We start from the raw sequence: 23,273 nt of genomic DNA on the forward strand, positions 1-23,273 counted from the left end.
CTGTGGGGCATAGGCCCTGTACTCCTCCCCGCGGAGGAGATTCTCCGGCGGGGGCCTGTGCCGCGAGCAGCAGGATCTGAGCTCTGCCTCTCTCTGATAGCGCAGCTGGGAGAGGCAGCACGATGCTATCCATAGAGTCCCAGAGAGCAAAACCCTCTCCTCCAAACCTTTACCTCTGATCTCCCGCTGCTGGGCCGCAAACCGACCCCTCACCCCAGCGAAGCCGGTGGCAGATGTGTGACAGTCTCTCCCAAATGCTCAGCACGGGCAACAGGAAACCACCCAGCCTTCATTTTTGCTTGTTGCCTGGCCTGGTCTGCAGAGGCCTCTGCATGGGCTATTAAAATGCCTTCTCTTTTTTTCTTGTCTCTACCTCCCTCTGCACCTGCTTTTCCTCTTTATCTCTTTTCCTCTCATTGCCTTTTGTCTTCCCGTGTTTATTTTCTTTTGTCCTCTCTTCTCTTATCCCACTTCAAATCTTTGTCACATTATTTCTCACTGTGCCATTTCCATCAGTTCTCTCTTCCCTCCTTTCCCTCTTTAATTTTTACTCCCTGCCCTTCCCTGTCAGCTTTTTCCATTTCACCCTTTGCCAATTCAAGTATAGATCAGTCAGATTGCACTTATTTTTTGGATAGTTTTGTATTCAGTCCAAGGCAGTTAAATCTTACATGAAGGATTTCACTATGTGTTTCAGTGACACACTTGAACTCTCATCCGTGCTTCTGTGATATCCCCCACTATTCACAGTGTCTCAACTTGAAAGTTTGGTAAGTACCCTCTCTGTGAATCCCCGGTTCTTGCTTTCGCCTCTCCTGGTCATCTATGCCTCTCTTCTCCATTCCCTTCTTTCATTCTCATTCTCTCTCTAACCTCTCTGCTTTCATTAGCTCTCTTGCTGTTCTATTTTCTTCTTTCCCTTTTATGTTTGCATTTAGGCATGTTGCCTCCTTAGATTTAGTGGGGTTGTTCAGAAAGCACTGGGTAGGGTTATGTTAAGTGTTGATGATTTACCCTAGGAGAAGAAGCAGATATCCATCACAAAAAACTACAAAAAAGGTAAAGCATCCATATGGGGTACAAAAAATAGATGCCATTACATATGATGTATATAAGTGGTTTTTAACCTGTGATCCGCGGACCTCTGGGGGTCCACAGAGTATGTCTAAGATTTACATAAGGTTTGCACCTCCATTCAACATTTTGGGGGGTTCGTAAATGAAAAATGGTTGAAAACCACTACTATTTATCAATCATGTCCTTGATTTTAAAGTGTAGACTGTTATTTACTTACATGGAACATTATAGCCTATGCACTGGAGCCTCTAGTTATATTCATGTGTTTTAATTACTTAAAAATTCTAAGTTTGATTGAGACTAATTAATGGACCACAGAATGTTTAGTTTCCAACTGTTCCTTTCATATCTGGGTTTTACACGGGCTGCCAATAATGGGACTGGAAGCTGTAGACTACATTTTTAAATACTTTTACCAGCAGGGATATTTCTAAATCATTTGATTCTCTAACTATGCAGGCAAGATGTCTAAACATTTTCTAATTAAGATTGTAATTAAAATATTAAAATGGATTTGAATTTTTACTTCCACCTGGCACACTATTTCTGGGCTGCTTGAATGAGTTTGCTATTGTTTAGTCGTGACATAACACTCTTCTCGAAATTATAGCTTGTTGCCTTTCAGCAACGTCATTAAAATGCATTTCTGCCAAATAGATCTTCATACATGCATATTAATAAGACTTCTTAAGGATAATTAAGCAATGACTAATACATTGCTGAATATAACTTTCCCAGAATAGGTGGAAGAAACAGTTTGAGAGTAGAAGAATTTTTATATAATATTAAAAAAAAAAAAAAAAAAAAGGAGTACTTGTGGCACCTTAGAGACTAACAAATTTATTAGAGCATAAGCTTTCGTGAGCTACAGCTCACTTCATCGGATGCATCCGATGAAGTGAGCTGTAGCTCACGAAAGCTTATGCTCTAATAAATTTGTTAGTCTCTAAGGTGCCACAAGTACTCCTTTTCTTTTTGAGAATACAGACTAACACGGCTGCTACTCTGAAACCTATATAATATTAAAAAATTATTAGCAATAGCAATCATTTTGAAGACTCATTATTTTAAATTATTATAGCTCTATAGACTCTGTTTTACATTGGAAATGCATGCAATAGTCTGTGCTATTGTTTATTAATTTATTAAGAGGAGAAATGCTTGTGGAGGATTTTGAAATCATCCTAATGGCAATGTGTAGGATCCTGCTACAATCCTCATCTAAATATATGAGATTATATCTCCCTCTACTGTCTGGCCCACATAGAGTATAAAATCCTGCTTCTACCACTAGCAAATAGCTCAAGATGTAGAAACCTACGCTGAAGGTGTGAGGTTTTATTCTCACCAACTGCTGAAGGAGTAGTTGTTACATTTGTGCTTCCCGTGGGTACATCTACACTGCAAATTGGAGGTGTGATTGCAGTGCAGGTTAACATAGTCATACGAATTTAACCTAGTAAGCATAGCTAACAGTAGCAGTGACAACATAGGATCACGGATCCTGTTGTGGGCCAGCAACCTGAGTACATACCAGAGTCCACAGTGGGCTTGTATTGGACTGGACGACCTGTGCTACCATGTCCTCACTACCACTGTTATCCACGCCAGCTAGATTAAAGCTTGCCCAGGTATGCCTACCTGTCCTGCAATCACACTTTCATTTGCAGTGTAGATGTATCCTGAGTGAAAGGACCAGGAGAGTTTAGCACTGTAGGGGTAGTGACTGCTCAGAGCTGGAGGGCCAGGAGAAGTGTGGGGGACTTTCTGCACTAGCCAGAAGACCTGGGCAGTGCAAACTGCATTCTGTAAAAGGGTAGCAGGATTTCCACACTGGCATGGACTGTCCCAGAGTCCCAAGAATTAGGCCATCCACACCAATGCAAGTGATGTTTATATATTACCAGTGTTCGAACTGTGGGATGAATTTCTCTTGCCCAATTTGGTGGCAAGCTATTGGACATCCATATAGCCACTGCAGGATCGCTAGTCCAGCCCATGGGGTTGCATCCTCCATCCAGGGTTTGTGGTTAGTGTCTGTGGGCATTTTGCAGACCTGCTATTCACTTCTCCCTGGTCCAGCCACAACCCTTTCTCCTTCATTTGTGTTAGGATAGAGTAGACTGCTATGGCACTCAGCTCCATAGTACACACAACATGCTCTGTAGCCCCTGATATGGTCTCTCCATTTCCTGGGTCACTGCACAGGGGAACTGCACAGATGATGGAGGGTGGGAAGGAACAGTGACAGAAATTCACTCTAAGTGAGCAGAATGTATTTGAGGAGACTAAAAGCACAAAAATGCCTTGAAGTCAGTGGGAGTTCCTGGGAACTCAGCACTTTTGAAAATCAGGCCACTGATTTAGGTGCCTAAGGCCTAGTCTACACTGGGGGGGATAGAGGGGGTTGACCTAAGTTACGCAACTTCAGCTACGTGAATAATGTAGCTGAAGTCGATGTACTTAGATCTACTTTCTGTGCGTGGTGTCTTCACTGTGGTAAATTGACAGCTGATGCTCTCCAATCGACTCCACCTGTGCCTTTCGCCCTGGTGGAGTACTGGAGTCGATAGGAGAGCGCTTGGCGGTCGATTTATCGCATCTAGACTAGACGTGATAAATAGACCCCCACTGGATCAATCACTGCCCGTGAATCCAGCAGGTAATGTAGACAAGCCCTAAATATGTATTTAGGAGCCAAACATTAGGTGCCCTTTTTTTTGAAATCTTGGCCAACATCCCTTTCCTATAGACTATCTATGGTACTTTGATTTGTCCTGATGTATTTTTGCATTTGCCTGTACTGAGTACTGTATCATAATTCACATACAAAAATCATTTTTCATCCTCCATAATTAAGCCTTAGGCTTCCTTTTTGAAAGACATGCTATCTGTAAAATTCTAACATTGCATTTGAATTCACTGGTGGATTGTTCTGTTTAAGTTTAGAGGCTGCTGAGATTTAGTTTTTGAGTATTCTTTTTAGTAGTGTCGTGTGCACTGGCCTGCCTTATTTTATATAAATATATTTTGACCACTAGATGGGGTTCATATTCACAATGAGAATATAGTCTATTAATATAGATTACTTTTCCACATGCTTACATTGATGTTAGACTGGTATTACCCTGCAGAAAACTGAATACAGGGGTTCAAACCAAAGGATAAATAACTATCTTGTGAAAGATAAAGTGCAGCAAAGGCAAAGAGGACGTGTTTAAAGGAATGTTTATATTCTCTTGATAAACATCAGTTATTAATTTACTGTTCCAAAAGGCAATCAGGTGTGGATGGCAAATATTTTAATTAAGAGCAAGTAGATTCAAGTGGATTTATTTTACTCCTTCAGCTGAAGTCTAGACTTTCTGTATTTATTGTTGAATTAGCATAGAGCATCCTTGCCTTAGTGAATACTGAAAGGAAGCTGACTGAAGCAAGAATAAATAGATTTTCTGGAAAGATGCAGAGTTTGCATTTGTTACTCTAAGCCATTTATTTTGAAAACTTTCTATCTTTATTTTCTGTATTTAGAACAGATGGCCTAGTGATATGAAACTATGTGTAATGAACTGTACCAGCACTGAGGAAGAGTTTTATACAATTGCACTTTAACATGGATTTCAAATTTGCTCATCGACTTTAAACAGCTCCCACTCTCCATTGCCGTTTAAAGAACAGTCAGACTGGTGAGTGGAATTTTTTCTCCACTTTATTTAGAAACCTGCTCACGTGCGCTGGACGCTGGGAAAAACCAGAATACTCTATTGGAATGTCATATCAAAGGCAGCAGAGTCCCACTCTTAATTCCGCTGAATTCTGCTGCTTCTTATTTAGATTTTGTTTTTTAATACCCCAAAGCCTTTTATCGCATTCTGACAATAATGGCCTGGAAATTGTATATCTAAATTAAAGTGGGGTTTTGTTTGTTTACTTAAAAGAGCTAAAAGGCTGATCCAAAACCACAGCATTTTGGGGGGCTTCTGTAGTTCCAAATCAGGCTCAACCAATTCCAGACAAATTTGGCAAAAATATTTGCTTTTGACCACATAAATGCTGAGAGAAGAGCAAAGGAAGCTAAAGGTTTGAGACGTGCCGGGGAGCTCATCGAAGTGACTGGAATTGATAAGAGATGCTAGAAAGCTTATTGTAGATGCCCAAAGATATGAGAGAACATAGGGAGTTCACTGAATTTGCCTGAAGATATGAGAGTAATTAAAAGCCAGATCCTTAGCTGGTGTAATTTGATGTAGTGTGATATTGGAGTCAATTGAGCTATAGTGGTTTATACCATGTAAGGATCTGGTACCGTATCACATGTTCCTTTTAGCCCAGACTGCCTCTAGATTTTGTGGAGCCCTTTGTGAAATAAGATGTGAGTTGTCAGGCCACGTCCACAAGCCATCTAAGGATTGGAGGATGTGATATTTGCATGGGCTGTGGATGATTTATTTTTTATTCATATTTTTTTTACTATATCTGTCCTAGGTTCTAGGCACATTACAACATTTGTATAAAACCGTTCCAATAAAATATTAACACAGGGCACTCAACCCGGCCTGTAAATCATACAAGAGAAAAACCACAGAACTACTACAATATCTTCCAAACCCTAGACTTCTCCCAACCCAGTCTCCACTGCCCCTCAGTCAGCACCTAATCATCCCATCCTTCTTCAGAAAAAGCATGGGCAAACAGGTGGATCTGGGCTCTAGGAGCAAATTGGATAGCCAAGGGCCTCTCACTGAGAGTGCCTGTCACTAACCCTCATCTCGTGCTTATATCAGGAGGGGACTGTTAGCTCAGGTGCCTCACATGATCTCAGTTGCCACAGAAACATACAAGGAAGAGTCGGTCTCATCATGAGAAATACACTGTCTTTCATTGTTGGAATGTGGTTGTCACGCTGTCTGGAGTGGCTCATGACCTTGAGTGCCTATCTCAGGGCAGGCTTTCAAAACCAGGGCAGATACCCTAACCTAGTGGTAAATTCTATAATTAGATTTCACCAAACCAGTGACCAATGTGTACTCATGGATCACTATAACTGTCTTACCATGGAGTCACAGACAGTCCCCTTAGACTCTCCAAGCTGGACTTAGTGATAAAAGGTAATTTACACCAAAAATCACAAAATATTCAGGTTGCTTCCGGTGTCAGTCACTTACCCCAGATCAATTGGTACTGTAAATCTTACACCAAAGACAATGCCTGTAACCAGTATTGTAACAAACTAGCTAAAGATTTATTAACTAGGAAACATAAATAAGAAAGTTATTTACAGGTTAAAGCAAGCTAATATATGTACACAATGAGTTGCAATCTAAATCCTAAGAGTGACAAAGTTGTAGAGACCTGTTAATTCAAAGTGTATTTCAGGACAAACCCAGGGAAGGGGATCTCTGACTTCAGTTTAGTGTCTCTGGCTCTCTGTGTGAGTTCAAATGGCACAGAAATGAAAATCTTAATGTCCACTATATATTTCAGGGGTGGCCAAACTTACAGCCCTCCGAGCCGCAAATGACAGTCTTGAGAAATTTGAGAGCCAGGGCACACCTGCTGAGGCTTAGAGCTTCAACCCTGTGGAGAGGGGTGTCTCGAGGCTTCAGCCCTGTGGGAGCCCTCTGCCAGGGCTCTGGGCTTGAGCCCTGTGGAGAAGTGGGGTCTCTGGGCTTCAGCTCCGCTTCTGCTGTAGCCCTGAGCCCCAACAGATGTGCCCCATGGGGCTGAAATTCCATAGTGGGCAAAAGCTAGAGGCGATGCATGGGGAGGCACATGGGGTCACGTCCCCCCCCCATATTTTTGCCAGGGTTTGCTGGCCCCGCTCAGTCACATGGTGCCATAGGGCCCCTCCTTGCACAACAGCTGCTGGAGCCAGCCACCTGGGAGTGGCTGTGGGGAGAGACTGTGGCAAACACCTGGGAGCTGCAGGGAGAGCCACTGCTTTTGCCTCTCTATGCGGAATTAACACCTGGGAGCTGCAGGGAGGGGCTGCTGAGAGTAAGAGGGGGTATGCTGAGGGGGGTGTCTCAAGCTGTTGGCAGGGAACCTTTAAATTGTCCCCCCCCCCCCCACATACTCAGCAGGCACCAGTCATCTCTGGCAGAAGCCCCAAACCCCACCAGCAGAGCAGAAGCACCAAGCTCCTTCCCCCAATCTGTTAGGTGGGGGGATGGCCTTGGAGAGCTCCTTGAGTCGCACTTTAACTGTAAAAGAGCCTCATGCAGCTCCCGAGCCAGTTTGGCCACCCCTGATATATTTATTTCCCTCTTCCAGCATTCAGACCAATGAGAGGAGACCTTCTGCAGGTACTTCTCCCTGGGTGGATGGGACAATTAAAAAGGCTTTTGTCTTATAATGGCCCACTTAACTATTCGCAAAAAGAAAAGGAGTACTTGTGGCACCTTAGAGACTAACAAATTTATTAGAGCATAAGCTTTCGTGAGCTACAGCTCACTTCATCGGATGCATTTGGTGGAAAAAACAGAGGAGAGATTTATATACACACACACAGAGAACATGAAACAATTGGTTTATCATACACACTGTAAGGAGAGTGATCACTTAAGATAAGCCATCACCAACAGCAGGGGGGGGAAGGAGGAAAACCTTTCATGGTGACAAGCAGGTAGGCTAATTCCAGCAGTTAACAAGAATATCAGAGGAACAGTGGGGGGTGGGGTGGGAGGGAGAAATACCATGGGGAAATAGTTTTACTTTGTGTAATGACTCATCCATTCCCAGTCTCTATTCAAGCCTAAGTTAATTGTATCCAGTTTGCAAATTAATTCCAATTCAGCAGTCTCTCGTTGGAGTCTGTTTTTGAAGCTTTTTTGTTGAAGTATAGCCACTCTTAGGTCTGTGATCGAGTGACCAGAGAGATTGAAGTGTTCTCCAACTGGTTTTTGAATGTTATAATTCTTGACGTCTGATTTGTGCCCATTCATTCTTTTACGTAGAGACTGTCCAGTTTGGCCAATGTACATGGAACAATGGTTCCCGTAACCCACCCAGCAATATTGTTAATCTATCCAACTATACTCTTAGCCCAGTGGAAGAATCTGTCCTATCTCGGGGCCTCTCCTTTTGCCCCTCCACCCCCACGAACATGATACAGTTCTGTGGTGACCTAGAATCCTATTTTCGACGTCTCAGACTCAAGGAATATTTCCAACACACCTCTGACCAACATATTAACCCACAGAGACCTTCCTGCCAACACTACAAAAAGAAGGATTCTAGGTGGACTCCTCCTGAAGGTCGAAACAGCAGCCTGGATTTCTACATAGACTGCTTCCGCCGACGTGCACGAGCTGAAATTGTGGAAAAGCAGCATCGCTTACCCCATAACCTCAGCCATGCAGAACACAGTGCCATCCACAGCCTCAGAAACAACTCTGACATCATAATCAAAAAGGCTGACAAAGGAGGTGCTGTCGTCATCATGAATAGGTCAGAGTATGAACAAGAGGCTACTAGGCAGCTCTCCAACACCACTTTCTACAAGCCATTACCCTCTGATCCCACTGAGAGTTACCAAAAGAAACTACAGCATTTGCTCAAGAAACTCCCTGAAAAAGCACAAGAACAAATCCGCACAGACACACCCCTGGAGCCAGGACCTGGGGTATTCTATCTGCTACCCAAGATCCATAAACCTGGAAATCCTGGACGCCCCATCATCTCAGGCATTGGCACCCTGACAGCAGGATTGTCTGGCTATGTAGACTCCCTCCTCAGGCCCTTCGTTACCAGCACTCCCAGCTATCTTCGAGACACCACCGATTTCCTGAGGAAACTACAGTCCATTGGTGATCTTCCTAAAAACACCATCCTAGCCACTATGGATGTAGAAGCCCTCTACACCAACATTCCACACAAAGATGGACTACAAGCCGTCAGGAACAGTATCCCCGATACTGTCACGGCTAACCTGGTGGCAGAACTTTGTGACTTTGTCCTGACCCATAACTATTTCACATTTGGTGACAATGTATACCTTCAAATCAGCGGCACTGCGATGGGTACCCGCATGGCCCCACAGTATGCCAACATTTTTATGGCTGACTTAGAACAACGCTTCCTCAGCTCTCGTTCCCTAATGCCCCTACTCTACTTGCGCTACATTGATGACATCTTCATCATCTGGACCCATGGAAAAGAAGCTCTTGAGGAATTCCACCATGATTTCAACAATTTCCATCCCACCATCAACCTCAGCCTGGACCAGTCCACACAAGAGATCCACTTCCTGGACACTACGGTGCTAATAAGCGATGGTCACATAAACACCACCCTATATCGGAAACCTACTGACCGCTATTCCTACCTACATGCCTCTAGCTTTCATCCAGATCATACCACTCGATCCATTGTCTACAGCCAAGCGCTACGATATAACCGCATTTGCTCCAACCCCTCAGACAGAGACAAACACCTACAAGATCTCTATCATGCATTCCTACAACTACCGTACCCACCTGCTGAAGTGAAGAAACAGATTGACAGAGCCAGAAGAGTACCCAGAAGTCACCTACTACAGGACAGGCCCAACAAAGAAAACAACAGAACGCCACTAGCCATCACCTTCAGCCCCCAACTAAAACCCCTCCAACGCATCATCAAGGATCTACAACCTATCCTGAAGGACGAGCCATCGCTCTCTCAGATCTTGGGAGACAGACCAGTCCTTGCTTACAGACAGCCCCCCAATCTGAAGCAAATACTCACCAGCAACCACACACCACACAACAGAACCACTAACCCAGGAACCTATCCTTGCAACAAAGCCCGTTGCCAACTCTGTCCACATATCTATTCAGGGGATACCATCATAGGGCCTAATCACATCAGCCACACTATCAGAGGCTCGTTCACCTGCGCATCTACCAATGTGATATATGCCATCATGTGCCAGCAATGCCCCTCTGCCATGTACATTGGCCAAACTGGACAGTCTCTACGTAAAAGAATGAATGGGCACAAATCAGACGTCAAGAATTATAACATTCAAAAACCAGTTGGAGAACACTTCAATCTCTCTGGTCACTCGATCACAGACCTAAGAGTGGCTATACTTCAACAAAAAAGCTTCAAAAACAGACTCCAACGAGAGACTGCTGAATTGGAATTAATTTGCAAACTGGATACAATTAACTTACGCTTGAATAGAGACTGGGAATGGATGAGTCATTACACAAAGTAAAACTATTTCCCCATGGTATTTCTCCCTCCCACCCCACCCCCTACTGTTCCTCTGATATTCTTGTTAACTGCTGGAATTAGCCTACCTGCTTGTCACCATGAAAGGTTTTCCTCCTTCCCCCCCCTGCTGTTGGTGATGGCTTATCTTAAGTGATCACTCTCCTTACAGTGTGTATGATAAACCCATTGTTTCATGTTCTCTGTGTGTGTGTATATAAATCTCTCCTCTGTTTTTTCCACCAAATGCATCCGATGAAGTGAGCTGTAGCTCACGAAAGCTTATGCTCCTAATAAATTTGTTAGTCTCTAAGGTGCCACAAGTACTCCTTTTCTTTTTGCGAATACAGACTAACACGGCTGCTACTCTGAAACACTTAACTATTGATAGTCCTCTTGGATGGGGAGGGGGAGGATGATTCCCATGCCTGGGTTCACAAGTTCATAGCAAACATTTTCCAAGTTATAAAGAAAAGCTTACATATTTCCTTATAGCATGGAATTCAGACATTACAAGTGAGATCAGTGCATGCAGCAAGCATTTCATAGAATCTAAACACTAAATACATTCTTATAAGACTAATACCTTTTTTTGAACAAAACTAACATACAGAGGAGCTGGTTTGGTTTCCAACTATGAGTTTGTCAGTTCTTAGCTAATGCCTACAGCCTTGGCCAGAGCTTACACTTGGTTTACCAGCATCGCAGTGGTGTGGAAAAGTGAGTTGCTAGATGCGGGGAAGAATAAAATAATATTCCTTACATATGTTTCAGAGTAGCAGCCGTGTTAGTCTGTATTCGCAAAAAGAAAAGGAGTACTTGTGGCACCTTAGAGACTAACAAATTTATTAGAGCATAAGCTTTCGTGAGCTACAGCTCACTTCCTTACATATAAAGAGTTTGCCAAAACTGAGGGAGGTGGGTGGATGAGAAGTCAGAATGTTTATATCAGCTAGATCTAGATCAGGAACAGGTGTTAAGCAATTGAGAGAGGGTTTGGAAACTTGTAGTTCATCTTTCCTGATGTGGAGGTGAAACAGTGTCTCAAAAGGCCATTCTGTGTATGTGTGTGTTTTGAAAGAGAGTACTGAACAGAAGGGGCTCCTGAAAAAGTCCTGTGTGGCTCAGCACGTGGCTAGAGTCTGTTCTGTCAGGAGCCCTGCCTTCCCCTGGTATAGCTCTGAGCCACCAGAGCCTTGAGCAGGGGATCAACTTCTTGTCTGCTGGATCTGATATCTGCTCCGATCACAAAGGGCTTACAAAAGCATAGATAATTAATGTGGCTGTGGGAAAAAAGTAATCATGTAAAAATGGCTCCTTCTGACTCAGAATATTAGGTGCCTCTGTGTACCCAATGACAGGTTTCAGAGTAGTAGCCGTGTTAGTCTGTATTTGCAAAAAGAAAAGGAGTGACACAAGTACTCCTTTTCTTTTTGTGTACCCAATGTCACATCTGCTCACTGACAAAAGCATGTTTTTATAACTTTTTACCCGTTAGCCCTGCAGAGCTATGAGAAAGAGAGCTGGATTCTATTCTGGTTCATGCATTGTCAATGGAATTGTTAATTAGTTTCCTAATTTTAAATGCTGATTGGGGGAAGTGGTGGCAGCTGGGGGCCATGCCCTAGTCAGGGCTTAGCTAGCTCTATAAAGGCTTTGAGCTAGAAGCTCTAGGAGAGTCTCCATCTGCTTATAGAGGAAGAAGGGCCTGGCTGTAAGGTGTTGAGCAGGACACCTAGTTTGGAGCAGGGCTGGGGAAAGGCCAACGGAGCTGGGGAGCTTTGGCCTAGAAAGCCTAGGCTGCAGGCCTGGGAAGGCCTATTAAGTATGGGGATTGCAGGGGCAGCCATGGGTAGGTGGAGGCAGCAGGTCCAAACCCAACCTTGCCTGTGATGAGTGGTTCATACTGCAGTCTGCCCCAGGGTGTGAGGGCTAACTGGTGACTGGCAGGAGCCTATGACTAAGGAGAGGTAGGGATAGTGGGTGGGGGGGGGTTCTTCCGGGTGGGGGAGACCCAGAACTGTGGGGTACTGCCAGGGGGCAGCACCCAGTGAAAGTGGCACCGGGGTCTGGGAGGGACACTGGGGCCAGGGGCGGTGAGACACCAGACTGAAGAGGGTGCTCCAGAGGCTGAAATGCTAATTTTCCCAAGACGACTAGCAGGAAGCACTGCCGAGTGAGTCTGCGCCCCGTGACAGTGATGATGCACAAACCAGAATGAAGAGAGCATCAACTTCAGATCTGAGGTTAAATTTACATGGCTGGCAGTTAAACTCCTCCCATCTTTTTACTTGTAAACTGAACACATTTGATCTGGAAACACTGAGGGTATACCTACACTTAAAATGCTGTAGCAGATCCATGTAGTGCTTCAATGCAGTCATAGAATCATAGAATCATAGAATATCAGGGTTGGAAGGGACCCCAGAAGGTCATCTAGTCCAACCCCCTGCTCAAAGCAGGACCAAGTCCCAGTTAAATCATCCCAGCTAGGGCTTTGTCAAGCCTGACCTTAAAAACCTCTAAGGAAGGAGATTCTACCACCTCCCTAGGTAACGCATTCCAGTGTTTCACCACCCTCTTAGTGAAAAAGTTTTTCCTAATATCCAATCTAAACCTCCCCCATTGCAACTTGAGACCATTACTCCTCGTTCTGTCATCTGCTACCATTGAGAACAGTCTAGAGCCATCCTCTTTGAAACCCCCTTTCAGGTAGTTGAAAGCAGCTATCAAATCCCCCCTCATTCTTCTCTTCTGCAGACTAAACAATCCCAGCTCCCTCAGCCTCTCCTCATAAGTCATGTGCTCTAGACCCCTAATCATTTTCGTTGCCCTTCGTTGTACTCTTTCCAATTTATCCACATCCTTCCTGTAGTGTGGGGCCCAAAACTGGACACAGTACTCCAGATGAGGCCTCACCAGTGTCGAATAGAGGGGAACGATCACGTCCCTCGATCTGCTCGCTATGCCCCTACTTATACAACCCAAAATGCCATTGGCCTTCTTGGCAACAAGGGCACACTGCTGACTCATATCCAGCTTCTCGTCCACTGTCACCCCTAGGTCCTTTTCCGCAGAACTGCTGCCGAGCCATTCGGTCCCTAGTCTGTAGCGGTGCATTGGATTCTTCCATCCTAAGTGCAGGACCCTGCATTTATCCTTATTGAACCTCATTAGATTTCTTTTGGCCCAATCCTCCAATTTGTCTAGGTCCTTCTGTATCCTATCCCTCCCCTCCAGCGTATCTACCACTCCTCCCAGTTTAGTATCATCCGCAAATTTGCTGAGAGTGCAATCCACACCATCCTCCAGATCATTTATGAAGATATTGAACAAAACGGGCCCCAGGACCGACCCCTGGGGCACTCCACTTGACACCGGCTGCCAACTAGACATGGAGCCATTGATCACTACCCGTTGAGCCCGACAATCTAGCCAGCTTTCTACCCACCTTATAGTGCATTCATCCAGCCCATACTTCCTTAACTTGCTGACAAGAATGCTGTGGGAGACCGTGTCAAAAGCTTTGCTAAAGTCAAGAAACAATACATCCACTGCTTTCCCTTCATCCACAGAACCAGTAATCTCATCATAAAAGGCGATTAGATTAGTCAGGCATGACCTTCCCTTGGTGAATCCATGCTGACTGTTCCTGATCACTTTCCTCTCCTCTAAGTGCTTCAGGATTGATTCTTTGAGGACCTGCTCCATGATTTTTCCAGGGACTGAGGTGAGGCTGACCGGCCTGTAGTTCCCAGGATCCTCCTTCTTCCCTTTTTTAAAGATGGGCACTACATTAGCCTTTTTCCAGTCATCCGGGACTTCCCCCGTTCGCCACGAGTTTTCAAAGATAATGGCCAAGGGCTCTGCAATCACAGCCGCCAATTCCTTCAGCACTCTCGGATGCAATTCGTCCGGCCCCATGGACTTGTGCACGTCCAGCTTTTCTAAATAGTCCCTAACCACCTCTATCTCTACAGAGGGCTGGCCATCTCTTCCCCATTTTGTGTTGCCCAGCACAGCAGTCTGGGAGCTGACCTTGTTAGTGAAAACAGAAGCAAAAAAAGCATTGAGTACATTAGCTTTTTCCACATCCTCTGTCACTAGCTTGCCTCCCTCATTCAGTAAGGGGCCCACACTTTCCTTGGCTTTCTTCTTGTTGCCAACATACCTGAAGAAACCCTTCTTGTTACTCTTGACATCTCTTGCTAGCTGCAGCTCCAGGTGCGATTTGGCCCTCCTGATATCTTTCCTACATGCCCGAGCAATATTTTTATACTCTTCCCTGGTCATATGTCCAAGCTTCCACTTCTTGTAAGCTTCTTTTTATGTTTAAGATCCGCTAGGATTTCACCATTAAGCCAAGCTGGTCGCCTGCCATATTTACTATTCTTTCGACTCATCGGGATGGTTTGTCCCTGTAACCTCAACAGGGATTCCTTGAAATACAGCCAGCTCTCCTGGACTCCCTTCCCTTTCATGTTAGTCCCCCAGGGGATCCTGGCCATCTGTTCCCTGAGGGAGTCAAAGTCTGCTTTCCTGAAGTCCAGGGTCCGTGTCCTGCTGCTTACCTTTCTTCCCTGCGTCAGGATCCTGAACTCAACCAACTCATGGTCACTGCCTCCCAGATTCCCATCCACTTTTGCTTCCCCACTAATTCTACCCGGTTTGTGAGCAGCAGGTCAAGAAAAGCGCTCCCCCTAGTTGGCTCCCCTAGCACTTGCACCAGGAAATTGTCCCCTACGCTTTCCAAAAACTTCCTGGATTGTCTATGCACCGCTGTATTGCTCTCCCAGCAGATATCAGGAAAATTAAAGTCACCCATGAGAATCAGGGCATGCGATCTAGTAGCTTCCGTGAGTTGCCGGAAGAAAGCCTCATCCACCTCATCCCCCTGGTCCGGTGGTCTATAGCAGACTCCCACCATGATATCACTCTTGTTGCACACACTTCTAAACTTAATCCAGAGACACTCAGGTTTTTCCACAGTTTCGTACCGGAGCTCTGAGCAGTCATACTGCTCCCTTACATACAGTGCTACTCCCCCACCTTTTCTGCCCTGCCTGTCCTTCCTGAACAGTTTATAACCATCCATGACTGTACTCCAGTCATGTGAGTTATCCCACCAAGTCTCTGTTATTCCAATCACGTCATAATTCCTTGACATCACCAGGACCTCCAGTTCTCCCTGCTTGTTTCCAAGGCTTTGTGCATTTGTATATAAGCACTTGAGATAACCTGTTGATCGCCCCTCATTCCCAGTATGAGGCAGGAGCCCTCCCCTCACAGACCTTCCTGCCTGTGCTTCCTCCCGGTATCCCGCTTTCCCACTTACCTCAGGGCTTTGGTCTCCTTCCCCCGGTGAACCTAGTTTAAAGCCCTCCTCACTAGGTTAGCCAGCCTGCTGGCAAAGATGTTCTTCCCTCTCTTCGTAAGATGGAGCCCGTCTCTGCCCAGCACTCCTCCTTCATGGAACACCATCCCATGGTCAAAGAATCCAAAGCCTTCTCTCCGACACCACCTGCGTAGCCATTCGTTGACCTCCACGATTCGACGGTCCCTACCCAGGCCTTTTCCTTCCACGGGGAGGATGGACGAGAACACCACTTGCGCCTCCAACTCCTTTATCCTTCTTCCCAGAGCCACATAGTCCGCAGTGATCCGCTCAAGGTCATTCTTGGCAGTATCATTGGTGCCCACGTGGAGAAGCAGGAAGGGGTAGCGATCCGAGGGCTTGATGAGTCTCGGCAGTCTCTCCGTCACATCACGAATCTTAGCCCCTGGCAAGCAGCAGACTTCTCGGTTTTCCCGGTCAGGGCGGCAGATAGATGACTCAGTCCCCCGGAGGAGAGAGTCCACGACCACCACCACCCGCCTTCTCCTCTTGGGAGTGGTGGTCGTGGAACCTCCAACCTCAGGACATCGCATCTCATGCCTCCCAACCAGCGGAGTCTCCTTCTGCTTTCTCCCCCAGACATATCATCTGGTCCACTCTCCGCATTGGTACCTGTGGAGAGAACATGAAAGCGGTTAGTTACCTGTGTCTGTGTTACTGGAACCCGGACATTCCGCTTACCTCTTCTGGAGGTCACATGTTGCCAAGCTTCTTCACTGGCCTCTTGGCTCCTCTGTGCAACCTGCTCTACATCTTTAGAGCTTTGTGCCCCTAGAAGGCTATCCTGAGTTTGGTCCAGAAAATCCTCAGTCTCTCGTATACAACGCAGGGTCGTTACCTGTTGCTCCAGACCTTCAATCTTCTCTTCCAATATGGAGACCAGCTTGCACTTTGTACAGACAAAGTCGCTTCTGTCCTGTGGAAGAAAGACAAACATGGCACATCCAGTGCAGGTCACAACAGCTGAATTCCCCCTTCCATATCACCTACCTACTACGGAGCTTTCTCAGAGACGTTGGCAAGATGTAAGCCTCACTGGGCTCACTCCAGGCGAACTCCCAGGCAAACTCCTGCTGTGAGCTGCTCCGCTGGTTCGCTGCCGCTCAGCTGGTTCGCGAGGCTCTGGCTATTTTTAAACAGCCAGGCTTCCCTGACGCAAACACACAGACACCCTAATGCCCGCCCCCTGCAGGCTAGCAGCCAATCAGACACTCACTCAGGCTCCCTCCCAGCAAACACACGCTCGGATACTTCCTCAGCAAGCAAACACACACACTCGGATACTTACCAGTCCCAGGCAAACTCCTGCTGTGAGCTGCTCTGCTGTCCCCGCTGCTCCGCTGGTTCGCTGCCGCTCAGCTGGTTCGCGAGGCTCCGGCTATTTTTAAACAGCCAGGCTACCTACGCCAACAGGAGGGCTTCTCCCAAATTAATACTGGCCACTCCAGGCTTGTATTAAACTCCCAAGGTTGCAGCTTTTCTCTGACCTGGGATGGATAGATGATGCTACCACTCAAGTGCATAAACCCCTTTGAGAACCCAGGAAGGCGCACTTGGGAATTCCTTCCGTGGGGTACCGTCAAGCCCTTTCACCCCCCCCTCTCCGGGGGAAGAGCTGAGAAAGAAAACAAAGGAAATTGGGTGTTGCCACCAGCTAATTAAACAAGGTCAGTGTAAGTAATCCATCTCCCCAAGAGGCAGTAGCTATTATTCCATCAACCTAGTGCTGGTTTACACTAGGTTAGGTGAGTATAGCAATGTCTCTCAGGGTGTGGAATTTTTATACTCCTGAGAGATGTAGTTATCCCAAAATAAATTTCTACTGTTAGACCTGGCCATAGGACGAATTAGCATGGAGCCCCATGATGCCCTTTTTACACAGTCAGTTTTCAGAGGAGAATTGCATCTGAAAGGATATTTCACAATGTCATCACACAGAAGGTGCTCGAAGAACTGTGGCATTTTTTGTTCTAAGGGCCTGAGCCCAATGCCTGTTGAAGTCACCAGGAGTCTTTTAACTCATGTCATTGGGTACTGAATTGAGCTCTAAATACATATTTCCCCAGTAGTATTTTATCCCAAGTGAAATGCTGATTTATTCTTTTCTTCTGCAAATGTTCACTGATGAGTGGTGACTGTAGTCTAAGACCATGTGGGAATTGTAAAGTCATTTCCAGCTTGTAATGAGCAACAATGGATGTGGTTAGGCTATTTAAATAAACATATGGAGGAGAGAATGAATCATTAAGTAAATAAATAGTTGATGCTTAGGAACTGCAGTTATATGTAATACTGTTGAGCAGATCTGACAAATCCATTTCTTTTACTAAGGGCTTCTCTACACTTAAAACGCTATAGAGGCACAGCTGAGCCGCTGCAGCTATGCCATTGTAGCACTTCAGTATACGTATGCCAACGAGAGGGCCTCTCCCGTTGGTGTAGGTAAACCATTTCCCCTAGAGATGGTAGCTAGGTTGACAAAAGAATTCTTCCATTGACCTAGTGTTGTCAACACCGGGGGGTTAGGTTGATATAGCTACTTGTCTCAGGGGGATAGGTTTTTCACATCCCTGAGAGACGTAGATACACCGATTTGTAAATTCCTGGTGTAGACCAGGCCTAGGAGAATATTTGCTGAAGGATAAGGGCCAAATTCAGAAGTGATTCTAAGAGAGATGTAGCCATACCGACCTAACCTCCAATGAAGACCAGTGGTAGGTCGACAGAAGAATTCTTCTGTAGACCTAGCTACTGCCTCTCAGGTAGGTGGCATAGGTAGTGTCTACACTGAAGCGCTACAGCAGTGCAGCTGCAGCATTTTAAATGTAGAATAACTCTGTAAGTAGATTTAATTTAATCCTTCTTTCAACTCATGAACCCTTCATTCTATACATATGTATGCTACATCAATTTAGACTTCTTTAGGATCACTATCCCAACCAGTTTGTAATATACACCCACTCTCTTTAATACAGCACTTTGGAATTTGGCCCAGTGAGTCTGAGGTCTTGCCTATATTAGAGAATTATCGCTCGTGTAACTATATCAATCTAGTTCCATTAATCATAGAATCTCAGGGTTGGAAGGGATCTCAGGAGGTCATCTAGTCCAACCCCCTGCTCAAAGCAGGACCAATCCCCAACTAATTAATCATCCTAGCCAGGGCTTTGTCAAGCCTGACCTTAAAAACTCCTGTAAACTCCTAATGTAAAATGTAAACTCCTAATGTAGATGAGCTGCATTGGTGGTCCCTAGATTAGTGTGACTTAATCCAATGAATTACCAGAGTAGCCTGGTTGAATGTAGACATGCTGCATAATATAAAAGTTTACAAACTTGCATGTACTAGTGCAATGCAAAGAAGACTAAGGGCTGGTCTACACTGGGAACTTGTGTCTCTCAGGGGTCTGAAAAATCCTCACCCCTGGGAGATGTAGCTATACTGATGTAAATTTCTAGTATAGCCTAGGCGTTGGAGTGTAAATTAAACCAATATAAATTCCCTTTCATATGCTTAAGTGATCCGATGAAGTGAGCTGTAGCTCACGAAGCTTATGCTCTAATAAATTTGTTAGTCTCTAAGGTGCCACAAGTACTCCTTTTCTTTTTGTAATTAAGGATGTAACAGAGTTGGACTGGGCCAGCATGTAGGGGCTGAGTGGGGGCCAGAATCTTGCCCATTATGGCTAGTGTGTAATTGGAACTAAATGAGATGTGATTTCGTGTTGCTACAGCTAATATTTACCTTACTGACATTGATGCAGGGCAATATTCTCCACTATAATGCAGTCATCCTCGTTGACATCATGGTCTCCTTCGAGAACAGGACCCTGGCCTTCCGTGAATCCCGAGCTCGTAAGCTGGAAAAATAGGCCCCCCGGCCGACACCCTGAGAGCGAAGGGCTACGAGGTGCAGATGAATGCCCTACTTGTCGGAGCCCTGGGCGCTTGGGACCCCTGCAATGAGTGTGTGCTGCGGACCTGTGGGATCGGTCGACGCTACGCATGGCTCATGTGGCGGCTCATGGTCTCGGACACCATCCGATAGTCCAGGGACATCTACATCGAACACATCACCAGCCACCGACAGTACCAGGAGGTGTGAGCCAGTACGACATCATGCATCAACTATGGGAAAGGGACTGAGAGACTTTTTCCATTGGACCATATGAACTGGAACCATAAACTCACTGAACATTAAATCCCACCAAATGAGGATAGATCCATCTTCGTCATCGTATCCGCTCATTATATTCCACACACCTGAATATAGCCATTATATGGACAACATACCTCCATAGCTCAATGTCTGTACTTTGACCCGTTAAACTTTTACCCCCAATCGGGGAGATTGCAGATTATGTATTCCTTACGGCACCCGCTCCTAAACAAATTTCGCACCCCTTGATAATCTGTGCCTTATTGCCTGATAACCAGAAACTTCTATGCCGAAACTCTGTACTGTTTTATTTTTACTTCAACATCATCTTAATAAAATTATTAAATATGACCTTAAAGATGGTTTAACGGTCAAGGGAAGATCACAGTTTAAGAAGAAATCTCCAAATGCATGTAGCCTGTGTAGGAGTTTTTTTATTCTCTTCTTCACCCAGCTGTCAGTCTATTGGGGTGGGGGGAAGAATGTGTAACTGGGGAAAAGGGTGCCTGGCCAGAACACCAATCCTCAGCGGCTTTTCAGCAAAATGTAAAATAGGACAGCCCTCATGCAGCTTTCGACTGAAACGATGCAGGAGGGTCAATCCTGCACAGAGCTGCAGGAAATTTAAGACACCTGTAAACAGGCACCCCTGACTGATGCTCGTGCAGCTCATCAGAACCCCAGGATCTGGCTCTAGTCATACAGTTTGCAATTGAAAATAAATGTAGAGAGTAGCAAAGCTGGTCTGATGGAAGCCATTTGCTGCAACCTTGGATCTCTGTAGCCTGGTAAAGCAGAAGTTTTTTATTTGAGCCCTGGCATGCTTAGTTTTGACTTAGAGTGCAACATGGTTATTATGTGTCTATATTTAACCACAGTGGTTTTTGCAGTAGTGTTGCTGTGGTTTTTCTTTCATATTGCACACATGCAACAGTGGAATACATAAAACATTCTCATTCCCAAAAGAAATTTAATTTTGCAGCAATAATTAAATAGGAAGCTGCCACTAGAAATTCCTGGCAGTTTTACAAAGTGGGATGCAGCTCTGCTTTTGAATGCAAGGGAAAGGCAGAGGACTATCCAAGTAGCTATACTTCACGTTGTCCAGAAAAGGTGTATACTGTGTTCATCAGAGTTTTTCCCTCTTCTACTCTCTCAGCTTCTGATCGCTCCTTTTTTGCCTTCCCCCAACACAATGGAACTTCTTAGTCCTCTGACAAAAGCCATCCAGTTGGCTACCAGCCTCGCACTGTCAACCACTCCTCTGTGCTATTGATCATCAGTCTTTATTGGAGATCCCTGAGAGATCGGTCAGCTTCTGGGAATGACAGAGGGGACCTTAACTTGGAGCCCAACTTGTGTTTGTGTTTATGAACAGATATATCAGTGCCCTACCCCTTCAGTGGTTGAGAATAGTCCGTCACAGACTCTCCCCTACTAGAAGTAGGGAGTCCTATTCCACGATACTCCTTTGTTTGGGGGAGGGGGCAAGAGGATCCCAGTCTGAAAGTCCCTTATGTGGCATTCAAATAGCATGGAAGGCAATTTGGACCCCATTCAGGGGTGTTTCATGGTAGACCCCTGAATTTCCTGTACTTATGTTTTTTCACTCACTTCTTGATCAATTTGACACTAATGTTTCAGTACTCTATGAATAGGAAAGTGTTGGCCTCTGACTCCCAAGGCTCCAAACCAGAAGAAATAAAAACATGACACTAATGGAGTTTTCTTGTTCTCATTTCAGGAAAAGACCATCTCTGACTTAGAGGCATTTAGCTTCAAATCCATTAGTCTCTTTGAGCTTTGGTCAGGGAATTATGTAGTTCCTCTCATTCCTTCTTCATTAAAACATACCTCCCCTGCACATGCTGGAGGACTTGGCTGAGGTACTTGTGTCTGTAGCATGTTTTGCTGTGCTAATATCTTCCTCTCAAAAACAAATGACAAATACGTGTGAGAATGTAATCTAGGCATAAGTTTTCTGTATATCACTATGCAAGTGCTTATAATCTTAATGGTTCATATACCACATAATAAATGATTCCATAGTAGAATTCAAATGTTCATAAGGTTTCTTTTAACTAATGTTGGCTCTGGAATGTCAAAATACCCAGTTGCCACATTTCAGACAAAGACTTGAGGACCATATGGTTATAATGAAGGAATGAGACAGAGAAGTTCCAGTAAGACTTCAAGTAAGGGGTAGGATGAATCTTCCAAAAATAGCAAAGAGGAGAGTTGGCTGCCAGGACCCTTGTTTGAAATGAAGCAATTGGTTCTTTTGACAGTGCAGTGACAAATTTGTTTTCATCTGATCAGTGGGATAATCAGTCCAGCTCCCAGGGGTCAGGTGTTCATGTTACTAAAACAGTCCCCACTATCACAGCTGGCACTAAATGTCCCGTTTGCTAGGCTGACCAAGTCTCAGTAGAAAGGTCAAAGGGAGCCCAAGAAATCAATGGAGAATCTAACCTCTAGAGGTAGTCCCATCAGGTCAGAGTCAAGCCACATAGTTGGAACAATCTAAATAAATTAGTGCTGCCAGTGTTCTTATTTCAGCTATTAGTTTAATAAATGACAAGTGTAAGTCAGGATAAAGAGTAAACTCAGTTCAGCTCAGGGTGGGGTTATGTCGCCTTTATGCCCTCCCTCCATTTTAAGGCCAAACCAGGACTAAATTGGTTCCAGCAAAAGTTAGAGCAGTCTAAGGCTATGTCAAGGTTCCTTCCCCACTCTGAACTCTAGGGTACAGATGTGGGGACCTGCATGAAAGACCCCCTAAGCTTATTTTTACCAGCTTAGGTTAAAACTTCCCCAAGATACAAACTTTGCCTTGTCCTTGAACCCTATGCTGCCACCATCAAGCATGTTAAAAAAGAACAGGGAAAGAGCCCACTTGGAGATGTCTTCCCCCAAAATATCCCTTCAAGCCCTACACCCCCTTTCCTGGGGAAGGCTTGATAAAAATCCTCACCAATTTGTACAAGTGAACACAGACCCAAACCATTGGATCTTAAGAACACTGAAAAAGCAATCAGGTTCTTAAAGAAGAATTTTAATTAAAGAAAAGGTAAAAGGATCACCTCTGTAAATCAGGATGGTAAACCTTACAGGGTAATCAGATTCAAAACATAGAGAATCTCTTTATGCAAAACCTTCAGTTACAAAAGACACAAAAACAGGAATATACATTCCATCCAGCACAGCTTATTTTACCAGCCATTAAACAAAAGGAAATCTAACGCATTTCTAGCTAGATTACTTACTAACTAACAGAAGTTCTGAGACTGCATTCCTGATCCGTTCCTGGCAAAAGCATCACACAGACAGACAAACCCTTTGTTTCCGTCCCCACCTCCCGAATTGAAAGTATTTTGTCTCCTTGTTGGTCATTTTGGTCAGGTGCCAGCGAGGTTATCTTAGCTTCTTAACCCTTTACGGGTG

At 45.0% G+C, this 23,273-nt stretch overlaps 1 long non-coding RNA gene across 3 annotated transcripts; it reads left to right on the plus strand.

Annotated features, from left to right (window-relative positions):
• The first annotated feature begins 144 nt into the window (after positions 1-144).
• Positions 145-21,938, plus strand: LOC119859827. Of its 3 annotated transcripts, none has more exons than XR_005294370.2 (4): positions 145-770; positions 1,020-1,059; positions 4,614-4,763; positions 19,435-21,938. It is a non-coding gene; the product is annotated as an uncharacterized LOC119859827 (long non-coding RNA). The 3 variants fall into 3 exon arrangements; XR_005294368.2 differs by having other exon boundaries at positions 4,609-4,763; positions 19,435-21,937; XR_005294369.2 differs by lacking the exon at positions 1,020-1,059 and having other exon boundaries at positions 4,609-4,763; positions 19,435-21,936.
• Positions 21,939-23,273: the final 1,335 nt, after the last annotated feature.

The sequence above is a fragment of the Dermochelys coriacea genome, chromosome 8 (assembly GCF_009764565.3).
Source record: "Dermochelys coriacea isolate rDerCor1 chromosome 8, rDerCor1.pri.v4, whole genome shotgun sequence".
Taxonomy (NCBI): Eukaryota; Metazoa; Chordata; order Testudines; family Dermochelyidae; genus Dermochelys; species Dermochelys coriacea.